The 14,168-nt window shown below is 34.0% G+C and overlaps 1 protein-coding gene across 1 annotated transcript in view; it reads right to left on the bottom strand.

The window, feature by feature from the left end:
* Positions 1 to 14,168, bottom strand: part of LOC116507757 (neurexin-1-like) — an 80,897-nt gene that overhangs the window by 28,345 nt on the left and 38,384 nt on the right. The window lies entirely within an intron of this gene.

Here is a 14,168-nt window from a genome sequence, read left to right on the forward strand (position 1 = left end):
AAAGTTGGACCCTAAAGAAGGCTGAGAGCCAAAGAATTGAGGCTTTTGAACTATGGTGCTAGAGAAGACTCCTGTGAGTCCTTTGGACTGTAAGGCAATCAAACCAAGGACAGATCCTGAAAATGAAATTCAAATACTTTGGCTACCTTATGAGAAGGAAAGTCTCACTGGAAAAGAGCCAATGCTGGAAACAATTGAGGGCAAAAGAAGAAGGGGATGACAGAGAATGAAGTGGCTGGATGAAGTCACTGAAGCAGTTGTTATGAGATTAAATGGACTCTGTGGGATGGTAGAGGACAGGAAGGCCTGGAGGAACATTGTCCATGGGGTCGCAATGGGTCAGACATGACTTTGTGACTAACAACGCGCCGACAGAAGCATGATTTAAGTTAAGGTAAGGTTTAGGGTTAGGTTTAGGGTTAGGTTTAGGGTTAGGTTTAGGGTTAGGTTTAGGGTTAGGTTTAGGGTTAGGTTTAGGTTTAGGTTTAGGGTTAGGGTTAGGTTTAGGGTTATTTTTAGGGTTAGGTTACAGCGCGCTTCTGTCGGCGCGCTGTTGTCGGCGCGCTTCAGCGCTCATTCGTCAGCGCGGTTTTGTCGGCGCGGTTTTGTCACCGCGGTTTAGTCAGGCGCGCTTTTGTCGTTCGCGCATTTGTGGTGGAACCATTTGGAAGATATGTCATTATGACATGTTGATATATAATATAAATTACTGACAATAATTGACATAGTTTTAATAATTATTTGCCTAATTCTAAAACTTCATTCTTTTTCAAAATATTATTTATACTTTGAGCTTCTCACATCATTATTTTATGGTTTATATCTCTCCACTTATACATGTTCAAAGTTATAGTGATATGCATATCTGATTTTATGAAGGCTATCTACATTGAAATATCAACTTGATATTTTTAGATACTTCTATGCTTAATTGTTTTAAATAAATATTTGAGTTGATATAAAGACTAAGCACTTCATTTAACAAAACTTGTTATCAAGAAATGATAAATACTATTTTTCAAAATTAAATTAACTTTAAAAAAAATGTTAAAGCCTAATACTGTGGTGGCCTAGACACCAAGTCCAGTTTTTTTCCCAAAAAGAAAACACATTTAAGTCAACTTTTCAACTAAATCATATCAAAAAAGCATGTTTTATGGAACATTTTAATGGAAACAAAGAGAAATATTCAAGACATAATTCAATCACCTAACAACTGCAGAAATCCATTGTCATCATTATGCATCTACAGCATCTTCTGTACTTGTGGAAAATGTATATTATAACTACAAAATATTTGATTAAAATCTAGGAGAATATGAAAAATCAGCAGCAGCCTCACTAGGAAGAACACCTAACACTTCTCTTAGATTTCTCCAAAATATATCCGTTAGAAGGGTGCCTATACAAAGAATGAATCAGCAGTCTGGTTTAAGTTTCAGCCACTCAGGAAATTGTTCTCTTGTAATTTTTTCAACATAGACCAATCAGAAGTCTACCTAGATGAGGAAACAATCAAGAACCAATTGACTTATACTCCCATGACATGAACCACTCAGAGAAGAAGTTCACTTGTCATTAAATGAACATTCTGCTCCATTCTCAAAATATATTAGAAAGTTATTGTGGGTAACTTTCAGTTTAATTTGCCCTCAGTACACACCAAGTCAATCCTTATATTCAGATTAAATACAAATGCTACTCACTTCAGCTAGTATAAATATATCAATCAATAAATTTATTAAACAATATCAAACTAAATATCTAGCAAAATGGGACAAAAGACAGTAAACAGAGTTAATAATATGTGAATGGTCAAGAATTTGCAATCTATAGCTACATTAAAAAAAAACTCAGAAGCTTCTAGAGCCTTAATAACAAAACTGTGCTATAGGCAATTAAGATAGGCTAATTTAGTTTTAGCTCTTTTATGTACAATAACAGCATTCAAACAGAGTTGGAAAATTGGACAGCAGATAATTCTCTATCTATTTTGCACCAGGAAAATACACAATTGTGGATGGGGATAATCTACCCAACATATACCTCTGGAACAGCATTTGGATCTTATTCTTTCTGCATTTCCAACGTAAGTTAATAGTCACCTTTTTATCTGGTCAATAATTAATTTAATAACTTTTTATTAAAATTTTGTTTTTCCTTATTAATATTAATTATTAACCTGAATATTCAACAGAGTAAAAGGCAGAAAACAAAATAGACATACATAAATTTATACACACAATTATGAACATTCTATCACCTCAGCATTCTAATATGGGTAATGAAGGCATTGAGCTTCATAGCAAGAAAAACCTAAGTGCCTGGTCACTCAGATATAATTGTGTTTTCTAACACCTTTTTCTTTATAGAGTATAACCCGAGAATAATAAAATTTCCATTCTCTTAAATGAGGCATTAAAATGTATGACAAGATAGCAGTTAGTAAGTAAAAGTTTTAAAAGATGCAATGTTTTTAAAACATCTTATTTTGAAAGATATATGCACACTAAATACATAAAATAGACCTTATAATTCATATTTGTATTTGAAGATGCAAATATAATGTGAAAAGTAATAAAAATGTAACTTAGACCTACATGGATTTTTAAAAAACAAGAAGTCAACAAATTCTACCTGTTGACTCAACAATGATAAAGATCTACAACTTGTTTGCAAATTGCCTGTTTCTAGTTCAGCACAGAAGGTAATTATGAGCCATCAATGTTACTTCAGAACTAGGTCTGATATAGATTAAAATCCTCAAAATAAAATTAATGATAAACATAGAAATTAGCCATATTTATAGTTGAAACATGATCCATATACCATTATTTGAATATTATTCAAAATATTAAACATAGTAAGATGATATACAGTATACTGAAGATCTACCTATGTTTGATATAGTGGTGAATATCTGCAGCTCAGGTGTAGGATTCTCCGAGCTTGTGGGTTGATTTCCGAATATTTCATTACCAGACTAGGTAACATCTTCAGTGGAGTTTCAGGTATGTCAGTGTCAGTGTTCTGTTTATAAGGGCTTAGGTATGGATGTGCCATGTGAGGATTTTGGGACAGGTCTTGTGATGAGTCTGACATTCCACAAGCAATTCCATCAACAGACACATTGACCTACAACCAGCCTACGAATCCCTCAGAATACAAATCAACCAACCAGAAACAGCACTGACCTTCAACCAACTCATGCAATTCCCCCTCCCCACTCACACAAGCAGTTCACCTCCAAATGACTCTGACTTGAGGTAATCTCCTTATCACAAGACCCATCAGAAGATTCACAGCTAACTCATCACAAGACCTTCAGTTGACAGACTCACTTCTAAGATCTCATAAACAGAACACTGACACTGACATCACCTAAACTCTGCTGAAGATGTTACCTAGCCTGGTAATGAAACATTTGGAAACCAATCCATAAGCTCAGAGAACAAACCTTTATCTTCATCTACCTATCTTCTCAATTAAATCAGAAGGTTGTTGTGATGATGCATTACTCTAATCTCCCAAGAGAAATGCTGAGATTCCTATCATGTCAATGTATTTTATACTACTGAATATTTTAAATAAATATATTTTGACTGGGGTGTGTCAAAATCTGACTTTCCCCCTAAATATTTCCCCGAAAAATAACTGAAATACTAAAGCAAGATGGTATATTTAAATGGACCTTTATAAGCATGCAAAAAAAAAATCCTATTTGTATTAGAACATGCATAATTTGAGAATGGGAGAATAGCCAAATTGGATATGCAACCTTCTGTGCCACAAAACACTCTAAAAAGTGTTGGATATTTTGTTGTGCACATTAAATATATAAAATAGAATCCCAAATTAAAATGTGCATAACCATCTGTGACTGGGAATCCTTAATGAAATACATTAATTAAAAGTAAGTAATTTTTCTTATTAATTTTAAGACAGAACTAGACATTATGAACTTCTTCCATTATTTCATGTATTATACATTTCCAAAATGACAGAGTTTTCAAACTCATTTTAAAATATTGTAAGTTATATATTTTTATTTATTCCTATAAACATACAGGACTATTTGTTTCAGGATTGCAGAAAGTACACTCCACATTAAGCAAAAAGAATAGGAGTCATCAATTGTTATACATCCAATAGCAAAGCAAATAAAGATCAGCTTCGCTTGGTTTTTCTTAAAAAACAAAACAATTTCCTACATTTTCTCTTCAGTCCCTTTCCATCAGTTTAATTAAAATAAATATATAAAAGAGGTATGCAAAATATCCACCATCAAATATTCTGGCTATTCTGAAAAAGCCTACTCCAAGATTGAATGGTTTATATGGGTGATGGAACACTTCTACAATATTAAAATTAGCCCATTTGTTTCTTTTTTCTCAATAGAAAGCTTGCCTTTCTAGCTAATTTGTTTCTATTCTTTTCAAATTGTTCCTGGCCATGTAGAATACTAACCCCTGTTGTTAGATTCATTGATTATTGTATTTCACTAGTCAGTCATACATAATAAACAAGAATTTTCAAAGTTCTACAGATGATGAGGTGAAGAGTAGACTATCAATAACAACTAAGAAAACTGAGGAATTATTCACCACAATTATTGGTTCCTTTTACTAGTCCCTATATGCAAGCACTTACATTATTCAGCTTCTAAAAGTCACAGTCTTTGTGCTTGAAAACAAGGAACACGAATCACTGGTTGTTCTAATCCTTTGATGATACTATGTTTCAAATTTTGGTCTCTTTACACATTTATTGCACTTGAAACTGTTTCTGGAAGTTCTTGTCATTGTGAGCAATGATGATTCTTCAAAATTAGATGATATTATCTTCATATCTCCTCTTGATCACAACTCTGTCAGCCATTTGTATTATCATGGGTGCTCAAGCCACGGCTTCTATGATGTCCCACTCCAAAGACTCCCATAAAGCAAAATATTTTGGGCTAATGCTAGCTCTTTTCCAACAGTAGATGACAACATGAATGGGGAGGAAGAAAGACAAGGTAGAAAAGACAGTTGTTTCTGGTTCACTAATAATGTCAGGAAATGGGAAACAAGTGGATAAAATTGGTAAGGGGGAAAATACCAGTCACAATTTATTTTATCCCAGACTTTCTTAGTTTGGAATTCTTTAGTGTATTAAGACTATAATTTTTCACAATACTGAAATAACCTTAACATTGGTTATGCTTTTTAGAAATTCTGCTGTAGTGCCAACAGTTAAAGAAGGGTAAGCTACATCCTGTTTCTTCCAGAAGCTCTGCATTTTAACATGCATCTATTTCGATACTGCTAAATCTACCAAACACTGGGAGAAGTTAATTAGATATGAATATATTTGTTAATTTCATGTTTCCCTTCATTATCCTTTAAAATTTTTATCTATCTTATTCTGACTGAAGAAATGTGTGAATCTGCATCTCGTTTTAAAGTAAAAATGTCAAAGTAACTGAACAGAATTAATATTTATTCCTGTATTTTGTACTATTGTTTAAAGATGCTGGAAAGGATTTAAAAAAATGAACAGTAAATAGTAAACATGCTGCTTGCGATTTATGATTGAACGAAGTTCCATTACTTCTGAAGTACGCCATTTCTCAACCTTGGCAACTTTAAGATGTGTTGATTTCAAGTTCCAGAATTCCTCAGTCGGAATGCTAGCTGGGCAATTCTTGAAGTTGAAATCCTTAAAGTTGCCAAGGTTGAGAAATGCTGTTCTAATGAAATAAGGTAGGATACTATAATGTGCATGTATCTGGGAATAACATTTTTATACTATCAGCATTTTAAAATTGATGGGTTTCTTTTTTTAAAAAAAAAAAAAGGTAACACACAACTCCAGCTTAATAGATAATGAGATACTTCTCTCAGTGTCAAAGTTCTGTCAGTTGTACATCAGGCTACTGGAGATTTGTCAAGCTGTTCCTCCTACATAAGATGGATTCTGACATTTCTTTTGTGACTTAATCAGATATGCATACTCTAAAAAAAACTCACAGACCCTTGATTTCAGAAGAACCTTCAGTTTAAAAATACTCGAGTAAGAGATTGTGAAGTATTTTAACACAGCAGTAGAAAATCTTATTCTGTGTAACAGTATAAAAAATGGTCACAGCTGTCTAAATTTCAATCATCACTTACATGTGTTTTGTGTTACTGTTGTTATTCTGAAAATAAAATACATTGGATTATAATCTACTCAAAATTCAGACAATTGAAACTTATTACATTTGAGGATTGTCTGCTGTAGGAAGTGGATTCTGCAAAGCAATACAGCAATGTCTAGTATTACTTTTATTTACAATAATGCCTCTTGAATCCATAGGCATTAAAAGTTTTTTGAGTACTCCCAGTTGTTTCATAGAAAACAGGTACTTTGTTGTATTTTGTGAGGACAAATATGTGATTTAATAATTGAGGTTCAGATCTTAAACTTTCTGTCACTTTTATGTGACACTAGACAACTTGCAGTAAAACAAATAAAAATACATAATACATAACACATAATATACAATTAAACAAGAACCATATAGCAGTTGGCGCAATCAAATCCATTATGCATTATCAAGTATGGAGACTTGGATGTCTCTAATCAACATCCACGCTTGAGTACAAAGCCAGGTTTTCAAGGTGTTAGGAAAGGCAATGGTCTGTCTACTCTTTCGTGAAGATGGGATAACCAAAATTATGATTGTTTTCAAAATAGCTACAGGCTTCTTATCAATGCAAGAATGAATGTTCAAACTTACCACAATAATTATGAGGCTACAATTTAAAAACATATTTAGAAAAATTCTTTTCTTTGCACAGCTACATTTTTTCCAAAGGAAAACAACTTTTTGGTATTCCTAAAACTTAAATGAGTGTAATATTTTGGTGATTATCATTTACATATCTGATGCAATAGAAATGTAAATGGTGTTGATGCCTTCCGGCCTTCAAAGCCTAAATCCTTTGAATAATTCCATCATTTATGTTTAAGAAATAGAGAAAGAGTGTTGAGGTCAGGTTAATTCCATTAAAGAAACTGAATTAAGTAAACTATTTCTACTTGTTTTTATTTCTCTCCCTGCCCTGTGAATTTGAATGTTGTCTCTCTCTTTCTCTCTTTGTGTGTGTGTTTGTGTGTGTGCTTTTGTGTGTGTGTGTGTGTGTGTGTGTGTGTGTGAGAGAGAGAGAGAGAGAGAGAGAGAGAGAGAGAGAGAGAGAGATTTTAAAGGAATGTTTAAGGTAGATTATGTTTGTATGCATGTATGTATGTATGTATGTAAACCATTGGGAGTCCAATTAGAATTGCAGTACATTAATAATGTAATAAATAAATATTCATAACAATGCAAATTTAATTTAAAAAAATGAGGGTTTAATTGGTTAATCTCAAATTAATAAAACATTCACAGTTAGTGTGGAGGGCAACTGATGCATGTGTACTGCAGCTGTGCAGTCAATAATGGGTAACAATAAATATGTATGTCACTTCACACAACTAGTATTTCTTTGTGAGTGATGTCAAGCTATAAGTTTGTCAAATGTTGTATATTGCCAAGAGGCTTACATGAGAACAACTGAACAGTGTGCAAACCAACCCAAATTTGCTTGGGCACACTGATCTCACCTAGATTCACAAATACCTTGTTCTAGAGTTTGAATTACAAAAATAGTTTAGACATTTTAAATTTTCTTCTGCTTTCTTTAAAAAAAAATATTAAATGCATTTTACAATCAGCTGTAAAAAGGCTTATATCTTCAGAATACTGGAACGTGTTCCCATGTTTTTACAAACTTAAAATTCATCTATGGTGATTTGCAGCTTTAAAAACAAAATCCAGTAGATGAACAGTTATCCCCACATACCATTTTTCCTCTTATATACAAAAGACTATATGATAAACATTTTTCTCACAATTGTACAGAATGCATTTCAATTGCAAGAATGCAATATACCTTAAGAATACAGTATATGGATTCTGAATTATTTCACCAATGAAATTAACATTCTTTAAATCAGAATTCCTCAATATTTTGCCACTAGAGCCGTGATGGCAAACCTATGGCATGCGTGCCACAGGTGGCATGCAGAGTCATTTGTCAGCTGACTTCGGCCTCCTTTTGAGGCCATTTTCTGTGCAAAAAATTGTCCCTACGGCAAACTGGAAGTTCAGGAATGGATTTCCAGTTTGCTCCTATGGATGGTTTTCGCCTTTAGAGCCTTCAGGGACCTCCAGGAGGCTTCACTGAACGCTCCAGATGGCTAAACCGGCCCTACGAGCAACCCGAAAGTGACTTCCAGTTTCTTCAGAGGGTGGGTTTTTGACCTCCAGAGCCTTCAGGGAAGCCTCCACCAGGTCCCTGAACGCTCCAGAGGGCTAAAACCGGCCCTCCAAGCTACCCGGAAGTCCATTCCTGAATTTCCGGTTTGCTTTCAGGGCCGTTTTTTTGCACTCCAGAGGCTTCAAGGAAACTTGTGAAACCTCTGGAGGGCCTCGGGAAGGGGGGAGGCTGTTTTTGCCCTACCCAGGCTCCTATAAAGCCTCTGGAGCCAGGGGAGGGCGAAAAAAGCATGCAAAAAAAATGGGAGGTCGCACCTGTCATGTGCGCATGTGTGCTGGGAGGGTCGCACATTGCATTATGGGTGTGGCATGCCCACGCATGCCCCCCTGCGCTTCCCCTGCTTTTGGCATGTGAGCCAAAAAAAGTTAATCATCACTGCACTATTGCAAAACTAGAGTCTCTTGGAAGAAATTTTTTCTATGGACATGGTGGGGGGGATCGTTTTCATGCACATCCTAGATCTTGCACATGTGCCAATGAACTTTTGCTTGCTTGCCTTCTCCTTGCAAGGTCTGATTCCTAACTGGAAGGGATGATACTGGTCCATGGCCCAAGGGTTGGGGACTCCTGCTTTAAATAATGAATATTAGGAAATGTTCTGTTTTTGCTAATTATTTCTCAAGCTTGTTAATAGACTGGCTTTTAGAATGTTTTTTTATTAAAAGGATTTCAAGTAAGTTTTCTTCCTGATGTTCAAAACATGATTTATTTACTGATTGATTATGTGCTAACAAGTTGGTATTAACAGTTAGTGACTATACAGATTGGTTTTCTCCAGGATGATCTGTCCACAATAGATCCGGTCTTCCAATGGTGTAGCATCTCTTCTGTAATTAATTTGATCCATCTTCAAGCTGGTTATATTCTTTCCTTTCCTTCCATCTTTCTCAAGGGGACTGAGTTTTCATGCATGCATCCAAAATACGATCGCTGTTCATTTATGTCCTGAGTAAGAACTTGGATTTTTTTTTAATTTCTTGGCTATCCCTTGCATCCTTAGGAGTTTCCTCCAACACTAATTCTTTTCTACTACTTTAAATATAACTTTTGCTTCCATAAAGTGTCACAGGAAATTCATGGCCTCTGCTATTGTGATTTTTGAAGTCCTAGAAGACACATCCTGATATTGCAATGTCTCTTCCATGCCTTTTATTGATAGCCTACCAAATCTTAATCAGTAACTTACTTTTTGATGGTTTGTTCCTTTAAAGTTGATAAGCAATCTTATAGGGTTGAAGCTATTACTACTTATTTCTCAATAGTTCAATTTTATTTATATTTAGTGGTAAATTCACTTTTTCACCGTGCTTCTTGACTTCCATTACTAGAACTTGCACATCATTTATATTTTCAGCTATCATAGTAGTATCTTCAGATTAGTGTAAGTAATTGGGGTTTTTTTTTCTTCTAGTTTTAAATTCACACTTATGTTCCAAATTTTCTTCTTAGACTATAATACTATACGGTACAAAAAAATCTCCTCCAAAATTCTGAGACTGCAGCTTCTGATATTATTCTTTTTATTGTCATTATTTGTTTACACATTCAGTGTACTACAGTTCCCTCAGATTAGTATCTTTCATGCTGGTTTGGAATTACCAAAGTTGTAAAAAAAGTAATTTGAAAGAAAAAGGATAAACTGGTAGAAGAAATGCTCTCATATTGCATTATATCCTGCTTTGGTTATTTACCAGCTGAATGGAAATTACTGCCAGATTAGATTTCCAAACTCAACTAGCTATATACAGTATTTACAAAATTGGTTAGATTAGTCCTGTATTTATGTGAAGTGAGCTGTGCACTTACTTGGCATGAATCATAAAATCTGAACAGAAATGGCCACTTTAGAGCACCTCACTTCAGTTGAATTAAATTACTGTTCGCTTTTCTCAAAATTTGCCATGATTCCCTGCTTTGGATTTGTAGCTTGGGAACTCTGATGCTAATAAAAATGATTTTAAAAACATACTGTACTCTTGATATGAAAGAGATGGAGTAGAAATACTGGATTCTATGCTTGATCAGCCCCCCCCCCATTTTTCCACATTTCCCCAAATTATATTCTGTTTATCTTCCCTGCAACTGAAAACACCAAAGCTTTAAAAAAATGCAGATTTTTGTGAAATTTGACAAAAATTTGACGTTTTTTTTTTTAAAAATAGCAATCTAGTTTTCATATACATTTAATTACATTCTAATAATAAAAATGACCTATACCACATATTCACCCCATGCAAAAAGATGGTGTGTTGGTGTGTGGGAGTTGTTTCCTCCCCCCCCCCTTATTAAAAAAATCCAAAATTCAAACAAGTTAAACTGTCCTACCTCCAAGATAGATACAAAATGTAAAATACAAAAATACAAAAATCATTTTCTTTTTCAGAGTTTATGATCTCAATGCATGACTACAAATTGACTACCACAGCAAGCAGAAATATGTAAAATCTTACAGAGATTTGCTGGTTTTATATTTTCTTTTTGCACTTAGATGCAAATTATTTTCTGAACACAATTGCCTGTGTATATGTTAGCACTAACAAACCCCATGTTCCCTCTCTTTGATATTAAAATACTAAATAAACACATGTTATTAAGTACCTGTCATGGAAGACTGATGAACTAAATTAATATGTTTAATCCTTCTTTGAATCTGAGGAAGTATTTTTTGAAATCATGAACATAGTAATACAATACAATTCTAAAAATTGTAGAATTTAGAGACATATCTGCATGTATAGATTGTTTTATATGAAACATTTCACAAATCAGGAAATCCTCAAAAATGCAATACTGTTGTTTAATAAGACTAAAACATCTATTCAACTAAAGACAGCGACGAAATACATAGTTATCACTATTATGAAATGTGATTAATATTATTAGATGTATTTTAACCACTTTTATCACAAAACCTAGTAACCTATTTGCAATGAAAAATATTGGCCTACTTTACTCTTGTTTCGCAAAATCTGGGACACAGAGAACAGCATAAATAGAAGGGGTGAAAAGAAAGGAAAGGAAAGGAAAGGGATGTGCACTATACCAATAAATGCTAAGGCAGTATCTTTTATTATTTTAGGAAACGAAATCCATATTTTTGCATTTAGATCATCATTTAAATGCAGGGAATATTTGTGACATTTTTTTTCCCAAGCCTAGGCCATCTCTTGACTTCTAATCATTAATTTGAGGCCACAATCAATTTATTTTATTCCTTTTAAAATTCTGAATTGTTGATGATATGCACAAAACTAGAGAGAACCCAAAAGTGTTACAGTATTGCTGGCATGGATTATCATTTGAGCTAGAAGAAAATGTTCTTCTTTCTATGGAAAGTTGCTGTGTTTTTTTTTTTAAAGAAAGGCTTTGTGAGCCAACCTCACAAAGGGCCTTTCAACAATCCTAGATCAGGGTTCAGCAACCTTAAACACTCAAAGAGCTATTTGGACCTGTCTCCCACAGAAAAGAGAGGGAGCCAGAAAACCCTTTTGACATCTAAAATGAAGTTAGCACTGCATATATTATTTTTTTTTCTTACCTTTATGCTATGTATAAAAAAACTATAGTATGTTGCATTTATGAATCAATGAACTGCTACAGAGAAAACTTTTTTTTTATTTCTGCATGCAACAAAAACATTTTGAACTCTGAAAAAAAAGATGGGTTGAAAACCTCATTAAATCACATGCCTGTGGATGTCTCACATTGACAGTTGTGACTCATATTTTGAGCAACAGGGAGCCGCAGCAGAAGGATGAAAGGGCCACATTTCAGAGCCACGGGTTGCAGATCAGAAGTGGGTTCCTACCGGTTTGGACTGATTCGGAAAAATAGGTAGTAACTCAACTGGACATGTGACCAAACCAGTTCTATACTTAGCGGTGCCATCTTGATTTTCTGTTCTGCACATGTGCAGAACAATCTTCATTGAAAAAATATACTTTTTTTCCTTTTTTAATGCTGTGTGCATGCCCAGACATTTTTAAGTGTAACTGTGCACTGGCATCTGGTGTGCCCACAAGCGAAGCAAGCGCATGCACGAAAACTTTTTCAGGCGCTGAACCTGTAGTAATGCCAGTAGGAACCCACCTGTGTTGCAGACCCTTGGCGTAGCTGTTAATACGTATGCAGTCACTCAAAATATCTTCCTTCCTTCTCTTGTAATAACAGCTCCTATTCATTCACATTTGTTTCTCTGCTCATGAAAAGATTCTAACTCAAAATCACAGAATAAACTCCAAACGTCATGTTTTCAATATCAGCAATATTTTATTAATTTTGATGCTATCATCTTTAATACTAAATCAATATTCTAATAATACAGTAAGTATGATCAGTCCTAATAGAGAACACAACTTTAGAGATCCACTTTTGAACAAAGTAAGAAAAAGAGCATTCCTTAATCTTTTACCTGCTTGTTAATATTGAAACTTGGAGAGGCATCGGATTTTGTTTCAAAACATTATTCCTAAATTGTGTTATCAATGCTGTGGTGATGATATGATAGGCAGAAAAATCAAGAAGAATTATAAAAAAATCAAGCCTTTGAAAAACACAAATTTTATCACTGTAATAAAATGTAAGCTATATAGAAATTAAAACAGCAGCTTGCTGCCTTAAATATTTATAAACTGCTGACAGAATGATACAGTGGTGAATAATTCTAGGGACTGCAAACAGACTTCCTGATTTTATATGTGCGCTATGAGTTGCTCCGGTATTAGAATATCCCAATTTGCTACTATATTTTTTTCTAGAATTTGGACTATAGTTTGATTTAAAGCCATTGAACAATGTAATGAACAACACTTAGAAATAATATTTATTTATTTATTTGTTTGTTTATTCAGGTTCTTTAGCTGCCCATCTCAATCCAGTTATGGCCAGCCTATAAATTATGCCTGGCTAATTTACAAATGGTACCTTAGTTATTTGACTGGTTTTAAGAACTATATAATAAAAATAGTTTATACATATATGAATACATGTATGTGAGTGTGTGTGTGTGTGTGTGTGTGTGTGTAATTTACATAATGGTAATAATAACTGCAATATTAACATTTTATATATTGCAAAGACCAAATTGAAGTATAAAATTTATTTGTATACAACATATAGCCGAGTCTTGAAGAATTCAAATTCTTCAAATTCGAACGATGTTTTGTTACATTTCATTATGTAAGCATATCATGGTTTAGTCTGACTGATAAATTACTCAAAAAGATATAAATTGGGATGGAAAGGTATGGAAAGGAAAAAAAATGATGTGGCTGCAATATTGTCACAATGAAGTGGAATGTCAGTTGAATTTTATCCTCATTATTATAAATCTCAAGATTTTAAGTCTTCAAACTCATTTAAAGTTCCAAACTGAATGGAAGTTACACTTCTGTTTAAGGGAAACAATTCTGGAACCTTTTTATTACTAGCCATTTATTGTTACTTTAATGACAACCTGAGGTAATGTTTGTTTATTTGCCTTCTAATGGTGGTAGAATTCGGAAAGCTCTCCCTATAGATCACCCCATAGATCTGCATTTACTATGTAAAAGTTGATTCACCTTTTTTATTTCTTTTTTAAAGTTTTAAAGCTGTTATAATTTTTAATGCTGACAGATGCATGTGTGTATGTACATGCACAAGGATGCCTTTTTTTATTTCTAAGAATCTGAACTGTGTAAGATAGAACAACTTAGTTCCCATTAGAGGTAGTCTCAAGTAATGGCAGCGCTCAACGAATGGTATTCAGCGACCAAACATATGGATGTTGCAGTGCCCTAACAGCCACATGACCATAATTTGACCATGTTTGGCAGGTTGCCC

This window comes from Thamnophis elegans, chromosome 4, assembly GCF_009769535.1.
Source record: "Thamnophis elegans isolate rThaEle1 chromosome 4, rThaEle1.pri, whole genome shotgun sequence".
Classification (NCBI taxonomy): Eukaryota; Metazoa; Chordata; class Lepidosauria; order Squamata; family Colubridae; genus Thamnophis; species Thamnophis elegans.